Source organism: Hyperolius riggenbachi, chromosome 2, assembly GCF_040937935.1.
Source record: "Hyperolius riggenbachi isolate aHypRig1 chromosome 2, aHypRig1.pri, whole genome shotgun sequence".
In the NCBI taxonomy this organism is placed as follows: Eukaryota; Metazoa; Chordata; class Amphibia; order Anura; family Hyperoliidae; genus Hyperolius; species Hyperolius riggenbachi.
Window position 1 is genome coordinate 85,716,431 of NC_090647.1, and position 18,409 is coordinate 85,734,839.

Genomic DNA, 18,409 nt, shown 5'->3' on the forward strand with positions numbered 1-18,409 from the left:
GGAGAGGGTAGATTCGTGTTAGGGGTAGAGAGGGTGTAGGTTAGTGTTACACATAGGGAGAGGGTAGATTCGTGTTGGGGGTAGAGAAGGTGTAGGTTAGTGTTACACATAGGGAGAGGGTAGATTCGTGTTAGGGGTAGAGAGGGTGTAGATTAATGTTACACATAGGGAAAGGGTAGATTCGTGTTAGGGGTAGAGAGGGTGTAGGTTAGTGTTACACATAGGGAGAGGGTAGATTCGTGTTAGGGGTAGAGAGGGTGTAGGTTAGTGTTACACATAGGGAGAGGGTAGATTCGTGTTAGGGGTAAAGAAGGTGTAGGTTAGTGTTACATACACATAGGGAGAGGGTAGATTCGTGTTAGGGGTAGAGAAGGTGTAGGTTAGTGTTACACATAGGGAGAGGGTAGATTCGTGTTAGGGGTAGAGAGGGTGTAGATTAGTGTTACACATAGGGAGAGGGTAGATTCGTGTTAGGGGTAGAGAAGGTGTAGGTTAATGTTACACATAGGGAGAGGGTAGATTCGTGTTAGGGGAAGAGAAGGTGTAGGTTAGTGTTACACATAGGGAGAGGGTAGATTCGTGTTAGGGGTAGAGAAGGTGTAGGTTAGTGTTACACATAGGGAGAGGGTAGATTCGTGTTAGGGGTAGAGAAGGTGTAGGTTAGTGTTACACATAGGGAGAGGGTAGATTCATGTTAGGGGTAGAGAGGGTGTAGGTTAATGTTACACATAGGGAGAGGGTAGATTCGTGTTAGGGGTAGAGAAGGTGTAGGTTAGTGTTACACATAGGGAGAGGGTAGATTCGTGTTAGGGGTAGAGAGGGTGTAGGTTAGTGTTACACATAGGGAGAGGGTAGATTCGTGTTAGGGGTAGAGATGGGCCGAACCTCCGATTTTAGGTTCGCGAACCCTGTTCGTGAACTTCCGCGAAGGGTTCGGTTCACGAAAAGTTCGCGAACCGCAATAGACTTCAATGGGGAGGCGAACTTTCAAAGTTTTAAAAAATTCTATCAACTGGAAAAATGATAGAAAACATGTTTCAAAAGCTCTAATACCTGGAGCCCCACGTAATTGAGTGAAATACACATCACTGCTGGAGGACCCACCCTCCCTCCCTCCTCCAAGCAAGGTCCTTTATACCATTTGCCTACCTACACTAATTAGTTATGGGACAGCTGCTACACACTCTGCTAGGGAAATTTTAATTGGCCTCCTTAACCAGTACACTATCCAGCCACTGTAGTGTGAATCACACCAGAAACAAGCATGCAGCTAATCTTGTCAGATCTTGTCAGTGGCAAAACTCACCAGTCATGATCCCCCTAAGGGTCCCTACAATGCTAGAAAATTTGGTACTGCTGAGCCATTGCCCTTTGAAAAGATGTGAGATTTTGGAAAGTGAAATAGGGAGGCAATGAAAGTCTATGGGGGATTTTACCAATTTTGGACCCCTGTAACTCTGGTTTGCAGAGATGTAGGGACCCCATCTTTGGAATCCAAGTCTAACAATATGTCTTCTACCTGCATGAGACATTTCGTGAAATTCAGACGCTGCTAACGGCCATAGCTGAGATTTATGTACGTCACCATCACTACCATTGAAATAGCCCAAATAAACAGGTTTTTGTGACCCTAGGCTATGACCTCCTTGGCCTAGGGGCCCGAAACTCACCAGTCATGTTCCCCCTAAGGGTCCCTACAATGCTAGAAAATTTGGTACTGCTGAGTGATTGCCCTTTGAAAAGATGTGAGATTTTGGAAAGTGAAATAGGGAGGCAATGAAAGTCTATGGGGGATTTTACCAATTTTGGACCCCTGTAACTCTGGTTTGCAGAGATGTAGGGACCCCATCTTTGGAATCCAAGTCTAACAATATGTCTTCTACCTGCATGAGACATTTCGTGAAATTCAGACGTTGCTAACGGCCATAGCTGAGATTTATGTACGTCACCATCACTACCATTGAAATAGCTCAAATAAACAGGTTTTTGTGACCCTAGGCTATGACCTCTTTGGCCTAGGGGCCCGAAACTCACCAGTCATGTTCCCCCTTAGGGTCCCTACAATGCTAGAAAATTTGGTACTGCCGAGCCATTGCCCTTTGAAAAGATGTGAGATTTTGGAAAGTGAAATAGGGAGGCAATGAAAGTCTATGGGGGATTTTACCAATTTTGGACCCCTGTAACTCTGGTTTGCAGAGATGTAGGGACCCCATCTTTGGAATCCAAGTCTAACAATATGTCTTCTACCTGCATGAGACATTTCGTGAAATTCAGACGTTGCTAACGGCCATAGCTGAGATTTATGTACGTCACCATCACTACCATTGAAATAGCCCAAATAAACAGGTTTTTGTGACCCTAGGCTATGACCTCTTTGGCCTAGGGGCCCGAAACTCACTAGTCATGTTCCCCCTAAGGGTCCCTACAATGCTAGAAAATTTGGTACTGCTGAGCCATTGCCCTTTGAAAAGATGTGAGATTTTGGAAAGTGAAATAGGGAGGCAATGAAAGCCTATGGGGGATTTTACCAATTTTGGACCCCTGTAACTCTGGTTTGCAGAGATGTAGGGACCCCATCTTTGGAATCCAAGTCTAACAATATGTCTTCTACCTGCATGAGACATTTCGTGAAATTCAGACGTTGCTAACGGCCATAGCTGAGATTTATGTACGTCACCATCACTACCATTGAAATAGCCCAAATAAACAGGTTTTTGTGACCCTAGGCTATGACCTCTTTGGCCTAGGGGCCCGAAACTCACCAGTCATGTTCCCCCTAAGGGTCCCTACAATGCTAGAAAATTTGGTACTGCTGAGCCATTGCCCTTTGAAAAGATGTGAGATTTTGGAAAGTGAAATAGGGAGGCAATGAAAGTCTATGGGGGATTTTACCAATTTTGGACCCCTGTAACTCTGGTTTGCAGAGATGTAGGGACCCCATCTTTGGAATCCAAGTCTAACAATATGTCTTCTACCTGCATGAGACATTTCGTGAAATTCAGACGTTGCTAACGGCCATGGCTGAGATTTATGTACGTCACCATCACTACCATTGAAATAACCCAAATAAACAGGTTTTTGTGACCCTAGGCTATGACCTCTTCGGCCTAGGGGCCCGAAACTCACCAGTCATGTTCCCCCTAAGGGTCCCTACAATGCTAGAAAATTTGCCACTGCTGATCAATTGCCCTTTGAAAAGATGTGAGATTTTGGAACTGTAAATAGGAGGCCCAATAAAAGCCTATGGGGGATTTTACCAATTTTGGACCCCTGTAACTCTAGTTTGCAGAGATGTAGGGACCCCATCTTTGGAATCCAAGTCTAACAATATGTCTTCTACCTGCATGAGACATTTCGTGAAATTCAGACGTTGTTAACGGCCATGGCTGAGATTTATGTACGTCACCATCACTACCATTGAAATAGCCCAAATAAACAGGTTTTTGTGACCCTAGGCTATGACCTCTTCGGCCTAGGACTGCATTGAACGCGACCCACGCATTGTGCGCATTCTGGACAACACCAATTACTGGGTTTATACCCTTCTGGATCCACGGTACAAACACAATGTTCCAAAACTGCTTGAAGAAAGAGTCCGACAGGTCAAAATGGAAGAATACCAGCAGGCCCTTGTGGAGACTTTAAAGAGGAGATTGACATCCTCCCCCTCCTCTAGCCAGTTGTTCGCCGACAGACTGACTTCCGCAAACCCAGGACGACCACGAGGGCAGCAAACAACACAAGCCGCAGCTAGTGCCCAAAAGGGAATGGTATCGGCAGTGTCCTTGGAGTGGGAACATTTTCTGACACCCATGCAGCAGCACACAGAACAGCAAGCGTGCAGATCCACCTCCAACACCGATCGCCTGGAGAAGATGGTCAAGGACTACATGTCAGATGGCATAGCTGTGTTGAACAATCCATCTGCACCCTTCAACTATTGGGTATCGAAGCTAGACACCAGGCACAAACTGGCAATGTACGCAATAGAGGTGCTGGCTTGCCCGGCAGCCAGCGTTATGTCGGAACGCTGTTTCAGTGCTGCCGGAGGCATTGTCACAGATCGGCGTATCCGCCTCTCCACAGAAAATGCAGACCGTCTGACTCAAATTAAAATGAATCAATCCTGGATTGGAAACGACTACGCAACACTCCCGGACCCCAACCAAGTAACATGAACAATGAACATCTGTGATGGGTTAGCGTTTCCGGTCCCTGTTTATTGAACCTCTCATCTGTATTAAATTTATGACTGCATGGCGACAAAACGCAAATTGCTATCCGCACGCTTCTTGTCCTCATGCAAGGCCTGGGTTGTTGTGTCTCAAAGCGTGGCCTTCTCCTCCTGCGCCACCCTCCTCCTGTTCCATCACGTGTGCTGCTGCTGGGTTAGCGTTACCGGTCCCTTTTCCCTCTTATATGTACTACATTTATGACTGCATGCCGACAAAAAGCATGTTACCTGTGCAAAGAAAACAGACATTTCCCGCATTTAAAAGACAGTTTTCCCTTTGAAACTTTAAAATCGATTTTCTCAAAAACTATAAGCTCTTTTTGCTAAAAAAATTTTCCTTTTGTACCCACTCCCAAGGTGCATATACCCTGTAAATTTGGGGTATGTAGCATATAAGGAGGCTTTACAAAGTACGAAAGTTCGGGTCCCCATTGACTTCCATTATGTTCGGAGTTCGGCTCGAACACCCGAACATCGCGGCCATGTTCGGCCCGAACCCGAACATCTAGATGTTCGCCCAACACTACACGTGACCCATTCGGCCAATCACAGCGCTAGCCGAACGTTCGGGTAACGTTCGGCCATGCGCTCTTAGTTCGGCCATATGGCCGAACAGTTTGGCCGAACACCATCAGGTGTTCGGCCGAACTCGAACATCACCCGAACAGGGTGATGTTCTGCAGAACCTGAACAGTGGCGAACACTGTTCGCCCAACACTATGCTCAATACAAGAGAAAAAGTAGACAAGACAAATAACATTTATATCACACTTTTCTCCTGGCGGACTCAAAGGACCAGAGCTGCAGCCACTAGGGCATGCTCTATAGGCAGTAGCAGTGTTAGGAAGACTTGCCTAAGGTCTCCTACTGACTAGGTGCTGGCTTACTGAACATACAGAGCTGAGATTTGAACTCTGGTCTCCTTTGTCAGAGGCAGCGCCCTTATCCATTACACCATGCAGCCACTGCTTACAGATATTTAGCCAGACATGGCCTTCTCTTTTGTGTTATTTGTCTTGTCTACTTTTTCTCTTGTATTGAGCATAAATAGTAAATTTTAGGCCAGCAATTTCAGGCCAGCTTCAGTTGGTATAGTGGTTAGTGTGCTTGTCCACCATACAGTGAGACCCAGGTTCAAATCCCAGCAAATGTGAGTTGGCTTTTATGCTACAAATCCTTAAAGGGAACCTAAACGGAGAATGATATGGATTTTTCCTTTTAAAATAATACCAGTTGCCTGAATCGCCTGCTGATCCTGTGTCTCTAATACTTTTAGCCACATCCCCTGAACAAGCATGCAGATAAGGTGCTCTGACTGAAGTCAGACTGGATTAGCTCCATGCTTGTTTCAGGGTGTGATTCAGCCACTATTGCAGTCACAAAGATCAGCTGGACTGCCAGGCAACTGGTATTGTTTACAGGAAACATCCATATCATTCTCAGTTAAGGTTCCCTTTAAAGGAGAACTGTAGTGAAAGGTATATGGAGGCTACCATATTGATTTCCTTTTAAGCAATACCAGTTACCTGGCTATCCTGCAGATCCTCTGCCTCCAATACTTTTAGCCCTAGACCCTGAACAAGCATGCAGCAGATCTGGTGTTTGACATTTTTGTAAGATCTGACAAGATTAGCTGCATGCTTGTTTCTGGTGTGATTCACACTACAGTGGCTGGATAGTGTACTGGTTAAGGGCTCTGCCTTTGACATGGGAGACCAGGGTTTGAATCCTGGCTAGGTCAAGTACCTATTCAGTAAGGAGTTCAAGGCAAGACTCCCTAACACTGCAGGGTGGCCTCTTGAGCGTGTCCCTGTGGCTTGCAGCTCTTCAGCGCTTTGAGTCCGACAGGAGAAAAGCACTATACAAATGTTTGGATTATTATTATTACTGCAGCCAAATAGATCAGCAGGGCTGCCAGGCAACTGGTATAGCTTAAAAGGAAATCAATATGGCAGCCTCCATATACCTCTCACTACAGTTCTCCTTTAAGCAACCTAATGGTTCTATTGCATTGAGCATAAATGTTAAATTTTAGGCTAGCTTCACTTACTTCGGTAGTGGTACAGTGCTTGGGGTGACGTGCCCACCACACAGTGAGATCTGGGTTCGATTCCCAGCTATGGTATGATGTATACTCATGTATGTATCCCCAGCTATGGTATGATGTATACTCATGTATGTATTCCCAGCTATGGTATGATGTACCAGCTATGGTATGATGTATACTGGTTTTTAAAATAGTATAATTCCCTGGCAGAAGAGACCCTCCTCCCTCCGGTAGGAGGGAGGAGGGAATAGGTAGAAGGGGAGGCAAATGGTATAAAGGACCTAGCTTGAAGGGAGGGTGGGCGGGTTCTCTAGCACTGAAAGCAGTGTGTTTGACAGTGAAATGGAGGGTAAACATTTTGCTCAATACAGCATTATGGGGCGAATCGAACCTCCGCAAAAGTTCGCCTGATGCAGGCGAACGCGAACCCCCAAAGTTCGCCTGGAACCGTTCGCAGGCGAACCGTTCGGCCCATCTCTAGTTAGGGGTAGAGAGGGTGTAGGTTAGTGTTACACATAGGGAGAGGGTAGATTCGTGTTAGGGGTAGAGAGGGTGTAGGTTAGTGTTACACATAGGGAGAGGGTAGATTCGTGTTAGGGATAGAGAGGGTGTAGGTTAGTGTTACACATAGGGAGAGGGTAGATTCGTGTTAGGGGTAGAGAGGGTGTAGGTTAGTGTTACACATAGGGAGAGGGTAGATTCGTGTTAGGGGTAGAGAAGGTGTAGGTTAGTGTGAGGGTAAAAAAAAGATTAAGGATTGCAGAATATTAGTAGCATTACCAATATTCCACAAACAGGAACAGGAGAAAGTAAAATATTGGTAACTTTACCAATATTCTACTATCAGGTAGATACAGTGCCAAACGTGATGCTTTAAATGTAAGCTACTTCTTAGGGGGCTAAAATTATATTAAATTGATAAAGTGTACATCTCTTGTGAAAAAAAATGGCAGAAATGTTTATTAGTTAAAGGACCTCTGTCGCGAAAATCTTAAACTTTAAAATACATGTAAACATATACAAATAAGAAGTATGTTTCTTCCAGAGTAAAATGACTCATACATTACTTTTCTCCTATGTTGCTGTCACTTACAGTAAGTAGTAGAAATCTGACATTACTGACAGGTTTTGGACTAGCCCAACTTTTCATGGGGGAATTCTCAGGGTTTTCTTTATTTTTAATAGCACTTAGTGAATGGCAGTTGCTCCGTCCAACAGCCAAAATAGTGTAAAGCGAGCAGGGAAGCAGGCCAGCATCTTTGTATAAATCTTTTTCAGGGAATGTCTTTATCAAGAATTAAGGACATGCTGAGAATCCCCCATGAAGAGATGAACTAACCCAAAACGGTAATGTCAGATTTCTACTACTTACTGTAAGTGACAGCAACATAGGAGAGAAGTAATTTATGGCTCATTTTACTCTGGAAGACATGTACTTCTTATTTGTATGTGTTTTAAATTTTAAGATTTTTGCGACCGTTCCTCTTTAAGTATTCCAGTACAGGGAAGGCTGTAATAAGAACTGGAAAAGTCCAGCATAGTCATTTTAAAGTGGACCTGAATGGCGAATGTCCTCTCTGTTCTAAAAGATACACAAAAGCATAATTAACCTAAATACTTAAACAAACAAAAAACATGTATTTGTTACAGCTGATACAAATCCTAAAATAAATCTGCACAGTTTCTACTTCCTGATTCATGGAAACAGACATATTGGGCTTGATTCACAAAGCGGTGATAACCCAGTTATCACGCCTAAAAGACTTTAGGTGTGATAACCTTTGCACTACTGAGTTATCACCGATTTGTGCTGCTCTTCGCGCGAAGCTCCCGCGCGTAAAGTTTTGCGCGCGCGTTTAAATTCACATAGGGCTCAATGGGCGCTGCGCGCGAAGCACAGTGCATTGCGCGCGCAGCGCGGTGCGCTACGCGTGCAAAACTTTGCGGGCGGGAGATCGCGCGAGTTTCTTCTTATCACGCCTAAACTGAGTTTAGGCGTGATAAAGGGCTTTTCACAGGCGTGCAAACACTTTGCACCGCTTTGTGAATCAGGCCCATTGTTTACAGCCTGTGCTTTCAAATGGGCGTATCTGCTTATCTGCCATAGGCAGTCATGTGACACAGGGGGGAGATCAGCTTAAAACTAGTGATTAGACACAAATGAGGGGGAATTACACAGGCTAAGCTCTTTAAATACATCCAGGGAGCATTTCTGTTATGTTTTCCTTCTGTCCTGTGCAAGAGTTCAGGTCCACTTTAAGACAGTGAAGGGAGTAATGGCAGCAGCAAACTACTACACACAACATAATACTGCCCATACATGTGGATGGAAGTGAACATAAGCACAGTCTTGCAGACTCCAGTAATGAGAACACATGACAATTGTTCCATGAAAATATAACAATAAAATGTTGTCCCAGCCTTGTAAACACTGTTATCTAGGTGGAAATCCTCACAAGGTTAGCAAAGGAACCTGCCTGGAAGTGTGTTTTTGCACGGGACGCAGTAATATCACATAAGCAGCGAGAGGCATCCAATAACAATCCTCACAGCAGATTCTTAGCTGACAAATATAAAGGACACCTGAATTGAGAGGTAAATGGATGCCATTTATATTTCCTTTTGAAGCAAACCTGAAGTGAAAATAAACTTATGAGTTAAATTGTATGTGTAGTACGGATAATGAATAGAATTTAGTAGCAAAGAAAATAGACTCACATTGTTCTCCAGTACAGGAAGAGTTAAAAAAAACTCCAGTTATCTATGCAAAAGAGCTTCCCGGAGCTATTTGACCCACTGGGTCAAATACAATCCTGTTTTATGAAGCACTTAAAGCGGATCCGAGATAAAAAACTAACTATAACAAGTAACTTGCCTATATATCTTATCTAAAGTTTAGATAGATTACAGCAAATCTAACTGCACACAGCTTCAACAGTTTATAATGATTCATTCCTGGGATACAATGAGATCATGTTCTGTTTGTCATCATTACACAGGTAATCTGCAACTGCATCTCCACCCCTCAGCCTGTAAAAAATTCACTCCCCTCTCCCCTCTGCCTCTGAAATCTCTGGCTAGTAACCTCCTCCTCCTCCTGCCCAGACTGAGCTCCCATAAGCCCTTGCTACATGGGTCTGAGTGCCTTGGCGGTTTGGAGAAGATGTGGGCGAGGCTTGTTTAGTTTATAGGGAATTAAATTATTAAAACAAAAACAAAAAAAAAGTATTTGGCTTGAGGAATGCCCTATATATATATGTGTAAGGAACACAATTATGCAATGAATAAACATTCATCTCGGATCCACTTTAAACAGCCAAAAAAAAAAAAGCAAGAAACTGCTTGTGATAAGGTTTTACTGCAGGGAAGGTCAAAGGGTCATTATTTCTGCTATTACACAGATTTCGATCAGAGAGGACTCTGCCTTTTGGGCATGTCGGACGGCCATCTGCCAGCATATAGCCACTTTAAAGAGAACCCGAGGCGAACCTTGGATTAGATAACAGATACTTACCTAAGAAGAGGTAAGCCTCTGGATGCTGTCCTCCTCGCAACTGCTGCTGCCTGCTGGGACCCTCCGGAACATCAGTGCTGCACTCCTTTTCTGGCACAAGCATGACCGTGCTTCACCTGCATGTGCACAGCTTGCACAATCATATAACAACTTCACCACAACAGTGTAAAAGGGGCATACAAGATAGGTTTAAATAATTTTATTGAACCTTTTCCCCCCTTTCCTACCCACCCCAACCATCACTTATTTCCTTCTCATCTTTCCCTCTACCACCATTCCATAGACCAAACTTTTTGCTCTGTTTCCATACTCCACCCCACTCTAAATGTCTTCCCTTTTCCCTTTCCTCTTATTGCTCCTTTCCCCTCCTTGAAAGTTTTGTCAAGTATGTTTATTACATTCTTTAAAACTGTCTAAGAAATTCTTCGGAGTTTTAGTTCTCAGATTCCAGATTGTTAACCCAGTTACTATTCTTTCCTCACCTGCATCCTTCCTGAGTTCTGGACAATGGCCAAAGCTATAAAAGCCAGCATGCAGGCAGCACAAAATTAGGCTTCTCCACTAGGGTGCCTGCCTGGCTGACTGTCTCTGACTAGCAGGAACGATGGGTGACTGAGTATGCCTAACAGAAGAGCAGGCACTCCAATAAACTGCAAGGAATGGGATTATGAAGTTTTTAGATCCCACTTAGACACCCAATCGGTGGTCCAAAAATATGGCATTTCTGGAGTTTACAGTACAAATTACATCACTTCTCAGAATTCACAAAGTCCCCCAGAAAGTCCAAAAGCCATTGGGGAGATGAAAAGAAGTTTGACCTACGATTGTATGGCCCATACAAAGAATGAAAGCTCAGGAAAAAGAAAAAAAACATAAAGAATAATTATTTGCTGTGCTCTGTATAGCTATTGGAATTCACTAGTCTATGATCCACTGTTGCTGAAAAACAACCCCAGGACATGTGGCCACCACAAAGCTTCACTTTTGGAATCATGTTTTGCAGGTCAGGAGTGGTATCTGGTTTCTTCCAGATGTTGTGCATACAATTAAAGGGAACTTAAACTGAGAAGGTTATGGATTTTTCCTTTTAAAATAATACCAGTAGAGTTGGGCCGAACGGTTCGCCGGCGAACCTGGTTCGCGCGAACCTAGGTGGTTCGCGTGCGGGTACCGCACGCGAACTTTATTGCGGAAAAGTTCGCCCCATTGCGGTTCGCCCCATAATGCACTGAGGGTCAACTTTGACCCTCTACATCACAGTCAGCAGGCCCAGTGTAGCCAATTAGGCTACACTAGCCCCTGGAGCCCCACCCCCCCTTATATAGGCAGGCAGCGGCGGCCGTGGCCACTCGTGTGCCTGCATTAGTTAGAGTAGGGCGAGCTACTGCAGTCTCTCATAGGGAAAGATTAGTTAGCCTTAGCTTGTCCCTGGCTGCATACCTGTTCATTGATCCTGCCACTGCATACCTGTTCATTGATCCTGCCACTGCATACCTGTTCATTGATCCTGCCACTGCATACCTGTTCATTGATCCTGCCACTGCATACCTGTTCAGTGATCCTGCCACTGCATACCTGTTCATTAATCCTGCCACTGCATACCTGTTCATTGATCCTGCCACTGCATACCTGTTCATTGATCCTGCCACTGCATACCTGTTCATTGATCCTGCCACTGCATACCTGTTCATTGATCCTGCCACTGCATACCTGTTCAGTGATCCTGCCACTGCATACCTGTTCATTAATCCTGCCACTGCATACCTGTTCATTGATCCTGCCACTGCATACCTGTTCTGTGAACCCACCACTGCATACCTGTTCTGTTCAGTGGACCCGCCACTGTATACCTGTTTAGTGAACCCGCCACTGCATACCTGTTCTGTTCAGTGGACCCGCCACTGTATACCTGTTCAGTGGACCCGCCACTGCATACCTGTTCTGTTCAGTGAACCCGCCACTGCATACCTGTTCTGTTCAGTGGAGTTTGGTGTGTCAGTGTGAAGCAGTACCTTAATTACACTCCCTGATTGATGTATACACATGCAAGATGTTTTAAAGCACTTTAGGCCTGTCATTTAGCATTCAATGTGATTTCTGCCCTTAAAACGCTGCTTTGCGTCAAATCCAGATTTTTCCCGGTGACTTTTGGCGTGTATCCCACTCCGCCATGCCCCCCTCCAGGTGTTAGACCCCTTGAAACATCTTTTCCATCACTTTTGTGGCCAGCATAATTTTTTTTTTTTTTCAAAGTTCGCATCCCCATTGAAGTCTATTGCGGTTCGCGAACTTTAACGCGAACCGAACCTTCCGCGAAAGTTCGCGAACCCGGTTCGCGAACCTAAAATCGGAGGTTCGGCCCAACTCTAAATACCAGTTGCTTGACTCTCCTGCTGATCCCGTGTCTCTAATACTAATACTTTTAGCCTCAGCCCCTGAACAAGCATGCAGATCAGGTGCTCTGACTGAAGTCAGACTGGATTAGCTGCATGCTTGTTTCAGGTGTGTGATTCAGCCACTACTGCCACAAATAGATCAGCAGGACTAACAAGCAACTGGTATGGTTTAAAAGGAAACATCCATATCCCTCTCAGTTAAGGTTCCCTTTAAGGCCACACTGCTTAATCTTGGCTGCATCAATTCAAAAACTATTTTGCTCACAGTCCGATACTCCTTTTAGTGTTTTTTTTGCAATCACTGAATACTCATCCGACGATGGATTGGGGAACTTCACAGCGATGCCTTTCGACAAATGAGGTTCCCTGATCTTTCTTTCTGCTCGCTGGAACACGCAACGGCACACAAGGGGTGGGAACGGAAGGTCAAACGATTGCGGTACTTTGTGCGGGAGTCGGCGGGTATCTTAAAGATCCGAAATGCCAAGACGGCCATAATTGCCATGCGTTGTAGAGTGTCAAGAAACAAAGGTCAGCAGCACCATTCTTGAAGAAATAGCTCTTTATTCAGACACGTAATTAAAATCACATGCCCAAAAAAATGGGCTTAGACGCAGCTGTGTCATTCACTTATTCGGGTGCCTGTACCCAGGTTGCGAGATTGCATTAACGATTGCTTGTCGTTCAAAAAATTGCCGCCCGTCCGAAAAATTGCCATAAAAATCATGTACTAGGTACGTGCCTTTTATGTGCTTTTATGTGTCTCTTAGTCAGTAGAGGTTTCCTTTTAGGCTCTCATAAAGACCATGTGGGTGGAGTTTTACAGTGATGTGTATCCTTCTACAATTTTTTTTCCATTGACACCTAGGTGTCCATCCTGGAACTGAGTCAGAGTGTTGAAAAGTATAACCAGAATTTGTTGTGTCTTAAGGTGCTAAATTCAAGCCAGTGAACACTTGCAAGTTGCAACCGTGTGCACTATAGAAATGAATAAATAAGCGCAGCAACCAAAGTGAAAAGAAGTATCAAGCATATAATATGACACGTAAACTCCAGCAAATCAGCTACTAAAACATAAAATATACAATATATCTAGGTCAGGGTAGAGCAGGGAACAGGTTCCTTAATGCAAGGACCAACCACCCTGGACTAATGGTATAAAGCCTCTCTTACCTGGGGCTTCTTCAAGCCCCTAGAAATCTCTATGGTGCTTTGCTACAGTTCCATCCTCCGGCTGTCAGGCTGGTAAGGATCGGTGACCCAACTGGGTCCTCGTCTTTTGAGCGGGCTTGTACGCGCACCTCTTGCAATCGCGCTTCTGCTGCCATGAGCATTCTGCGCATGAACGCCCCAGTGACGGGAGTGCGATCACGACCAGTGCGCATACACACCGGCGGATGTGCAGAAGATGACAACCCGGCCGGGCCAGAATTGCTGCAAGGAACCAGAGAGACTTCTAGGGCTGGAAGAAGCCCCAGGTAAGAAAGGCTTTATACCATTAGTTCAGCTATCACCAATATTCTACTATTGTGCAGTGCTAATTCGGATAGTAAAATATTGGTCCATTAGTTATAGTTCTTTTTTACCCCTGTGATGAGTTGGGCTTCCTGTGGGTGCTTAAGGGGTTCTGGGTTTTGGGCTCCCTCTTTTGCCTGTGGATTTATATCGGAGTGGTGCTGATGCGGCATTCCACCACCGAGAGTTCTGCTTTATTAATAAATTAACTCTGTTTAACCTACAGGGCGACCAGATTTGGTTTAGCCGGGCTGTTTATGGCCGCATTGTGATGGGGGGTTGCGAATTCGCTAATCACCATCACTGCCTTTTTTCTTTTTCTCCTTGAGGTGGAGAGCATGAGATGATGCAGAGACTTTATGTATAGCCCATTTAAAAGTAACGTTGACGCGTGTGCACCTGCACACATTTTTGCAGCTTGAACTAGTCACATTTCATGTGCTGATCGCGCTGGCTGCGCCCGGGGGCTGTGCCCGTGGTTTCCCCCCGCCCCCCCCCCCTCCGTCGCGCCTGGCGCCCCCTGGATGAAGTCTTATTGACCTATCTCCTCGGTGTGTGCCGTGGTGGGGGGGGGGGGGTGGTGGTGGGCGGGGGGCGCCTCGACCTTTTCTGCTGGGTTCGGTGTGGTTGCGCCCTCTCCGGTGATGCGTGCGGCCGGGCCCGCCCTCCTCTGCCCGAGTCGGGCTCTTGACGATCGCGTCCCCCGACCCTCCCTCCTGGGGGCGGGATTTGGGGGGGGTGGGTGCGGCGCGCCGCTATTGGCTGGGCGCTGCCACATAGTGTACGTTGGAACGACAGGATGTTGAATGCTGTAGCCACGCCCACCTGAGGAAACCGGAAGTGTCCGGTGAAACATGTCGTGGGCTAGCGTGGTTTGCCAGGCGTGTGTGTGATCGCTGCCCCGGCGCCCTGCTCCACGTGTCTTTGCTCTGGACTGCCCAGGGACTCCAATGCTTGCCCTGGTAGAGCTCTCTGCCTCTGCTCCATTGATGCACAAGGCATAACTTGAAATACTCCGAACTCGACATCATCTCGATACAACTGCAGGACATTGGGAGCTGGACATCGGCGGATTGGTACTGTATGACAAAGTACTTTTACCACATGAGCACATGCAGCTGCTACTAACCAATGCATACAGTGTCGGCTTCCTTTGTTTGCATGCTATCAAGTACCTGTGCATTTATGACTATGCCATTCTGCCATGCTGTGTCATCGCTTGCTATTAACAACACCAGCATTTCTTGTCAATGATCCAATGGACTTGGAGTTTGCATTTTCAAGTTTGTTCTGAACCAGCAACAGTGTGTCTATGGCAACAACTGATGATATATTGATTATTACATGCAGGTGAATAGATCCGGAGGACACAATTTTTTTTGCCTTGCCTTGTCCCCCCCTTTTTTCATAACATCTTTTGGCATTTTTTCAGCATTCAAGGACCTCATCTCTCTGGAGGGACTTTATGCCTGTTTTTTTTTTTTTTTTTACTGGTACCAGTGGTCGCAATCAGCGACCAGTCACAGGGGCAGGTATATGAGTCTGGAGTGAATCTGACACAAAGAGTGGGTTATGCATGAGGGTTGCAGGGTTTCTGATCCACCACGGTTTGGCATTTTTTTAATATTTTGTATTTTGGATAATAAAATTAAAGTTATGATATTTTAAAATTAATATATAGGTGTTTTTGGTGATTTCATTGGGATATACGCCCTCCTGACCTTTCCTCTTAACATTTTTGTAGCTTTATACCATTAGTTCAGCTATCACCAATATTCTACTATTGTGCAGTGCTAATTCGGATAGTAAAATATTGGTACATTTTACCGATATTTTACTATTGCTAAATCTTACCCTTTTCTCACAAGAGTCCTCCCTCTACTGATGCCTTACCTTAACTGACCCTCACTTAGATACCTAACCCTAACCGTCCCCCCACCGATGCCTAACCCTAACCGCCCCCCTGCCGTTGCCTAACCCTAACCGTTACCCAACAATGCCTACCCCTTATTAACCCCTCCACGATTCCTAAACCACCCCCCACTGTCTGATGCCTAACCATAATCACCACCCCACCAATGCCTAACCCTAATTCCCCCCCCCCCCCACCACACACACACCTATATCTAACCCTGACCTATCCCCCCACAATGCCTAACCCCTACCACCCCACCACTGATGCTTAACCCTAACCGACCCACCATCGATGCCTAACTCCAACCGATCCCTCCACTGATGCCTTACTGCAGCCTATCCCCCCCCCCCTTACAATGCCTAACCCTAACCTCCACCACCCCTCCCCGTCACAAACCAGCCGAAAACCATGCCACTGTTCACAGAAAATATCGGCACCCATGTTATTAACAGTAATTGAGGAAAATTTGGACACCCGCAGGAGCTGGGACTGCCCACCATGTTATCGGCACTGCAAGCACCCACATTTCCTGTCATCGTACTGTATACCTATATAACAGTATTACTTAGTGGATGCAAATTCTTTTTCACAGCCTGCTCAGACATAATGGAGCAAAACAGGTAATGAAGAAGTCAATTGATTCAGTGTCCTGCCTTGCATATCACATTTGCCTGACAGGTGGAGTCAGGGCCGGATTACCGACCAGGCAACAAAAGAAGTCGCTTGGGGCCCCATTCAGAGTCAAAGGGGCCCCATCCGCACATAAACCAGCCCTCGCCATCCTGTCAGCGGTGGCTGGATGGTATAATGGTTAAAGGGACTCTGAGCAGTGCAGTAACTATGGAAAGATGCATATCATTTTAAAGCTCTCTTTCTCCTCTCTCCAATGATATATAAACCGCCACCCTATGCCTTTTAGTTTTCGCTATTTTCGCAATCGAAATCCCGGCCACTGCAATTTCGATCACGAAAATAGCGAAAACTAAAAGGCGTAGCGTGGCAGTTTATCTATCATTGGAAAGAGGAGAAAGAGAGCTTCAAAATGATATGCATCTTTCCATAGTTACATTGTATTACACAGGACGACTTTTCTCCAAAGTCGGCAGCTCGATTCAGCACAATGCAATGAAATATAAGGAACCCAGAGGGATATAATTACAAACATCATGCTGGTAGGTGTGAGGATGTAATTATTTGGTTGTGGGTATCAGAGCCGGGACAAGGTCCTTCAGCACCCAAGGCTGAGACACCAAAGTGCGCCCCTTCATCCCTCCCACCCCAGTCGTCACAAACTGATTGCTATTAGACGAAGAGGCGTCCCAGGGCCCCCAACCCCCCCAACACCTTACTCTCTAGTTATCTGGCTTGCAGTCACTGTCATGTGTCCCCTTTTTCTTATTTCTCTCTGCTTCAAACACAAGAGGGGAATGATAGCTGAGTGAGTTGTGCGCCCCCTCATACACTGCGCCCTGAGGCTGGAGCCTCTCTCGCCTCTGCCTCGGCCCCACCCTGCGCCCCTCCTACACTGCGCCCTGAGGCTGGAGCCTCTCTTGCCTCTGCCTCGGCCCGGCCCTGGTGAGTATGCAAGAATGATAGCAGCAGATGGCAAACGCTCACTCACCTATCCATGATCCAAGCGATAGAGATCCCGTCATCTGAAACCTATCTGTCTCTTCTACAGTGCAGCCGCTCGCTCTGAACTTCCTGATTCTCAGATCAGACAGGAAGTAGTAATAGTAGTAGTAACAGAGCGGCAGCACTCTAGAGGAGACAGATGGGCTCCGGATGACGGGACCTCTATTGCTTGGATCGCAATAGGTGAATGTGAGTCATCTGGTGCTGTCATTCTCCCCCGCTGCGGCTGCCTTCTCTGCTGGACTATCGTATTCACTGGGATGGAGGCTGCATGGTGGCTGTCTAGTTTGGGAGGAAATCGGTTGTTCGGTGGTGGGGGTGGTTATGTCATTCTGTCTGGGGAACGGCTTCCGGTTTGGCGGTGTCCAGAGCTTTCTGCTATTGCCAGGCTGGAGATGCAGGGGGAAAGTGCTGCTGCTGTGATATCTGGCGCCCTCTTCACAGGGGTGCCCCAGCCCCTGAGTGCAAATGTCCCAGCCATTCATTTCTCACTCTGTATTTTGCTGCTGCTATTCCCTGCATTGTGCACCCACAGAGGAAAGCGGGCTGTTGCCCATAGCAATCAGTAGCTCGGCTGCCCCGGTGTGTGCGGCATGTTGCTGTGCAGCTGCATCTTCTGATTCTATTACGACATGAGGGGGGGGCCCAAATCAGTTACTTTGCTTAGGGCCCCATTTAGCCTTAATCCGGGTCTGGGTGGAGTTATACTTTTAAAACATGAGTAACTGTATAAATTACAGCGCCTTGGCCTGAGATCAACCTTGACTTCTCCGTTGCAGATGACATGTGTCTCAGTTGTGACTGCACATATTTTCTGTATAATTGCATGGCCAAGTTCAGGAAACAGCTCAAAATTGTTGTTGTGGAAAAGGGAATTTGGGTGAGTCCTAATTAGGATGTGCTATTGTCTGTGCTGCCGTTTCCTTGTTATTTATATAATTGTTTTATTGTTTGTTTTTGGTCAGGTCCTATTCTGTGTCCTGGGGTGTCTGGATGCCGAGTGCTTTAAACTCACAGCAAATAAATAAATAGCATTAATCGCTATGACGCAAGCATGGGACCAGGCCTCCGGAGGACCAATAGATGTGGTCTGAACCAGTTCTGTCAGGCTTTCCTCAGTGGCTTCTCTTTAAATACAGCAGACGGTAGCCTA

At 46.0% G+C, this 18,409-nt stretch overlaps 1 long non-coding RNA gene across 1 annotated transcript; it reads left to right on the top strand.

Moving 5' to 3' along the window:
- The first annotated feature begins 8,705 nt into the window (after positions 1-8,705).
- LOC137543956 (uncharacterized) lies at positions 8,706-18,409 on the top strand. Its single transcript, XR_011025674.1, has 3 exons — positions 8,706-8,876; positions 9,683-9,805; positions 18,222-18,409. It is a non-coding gene; the product is annotated as an uncharacterized lncRNA (long non-coding RNA).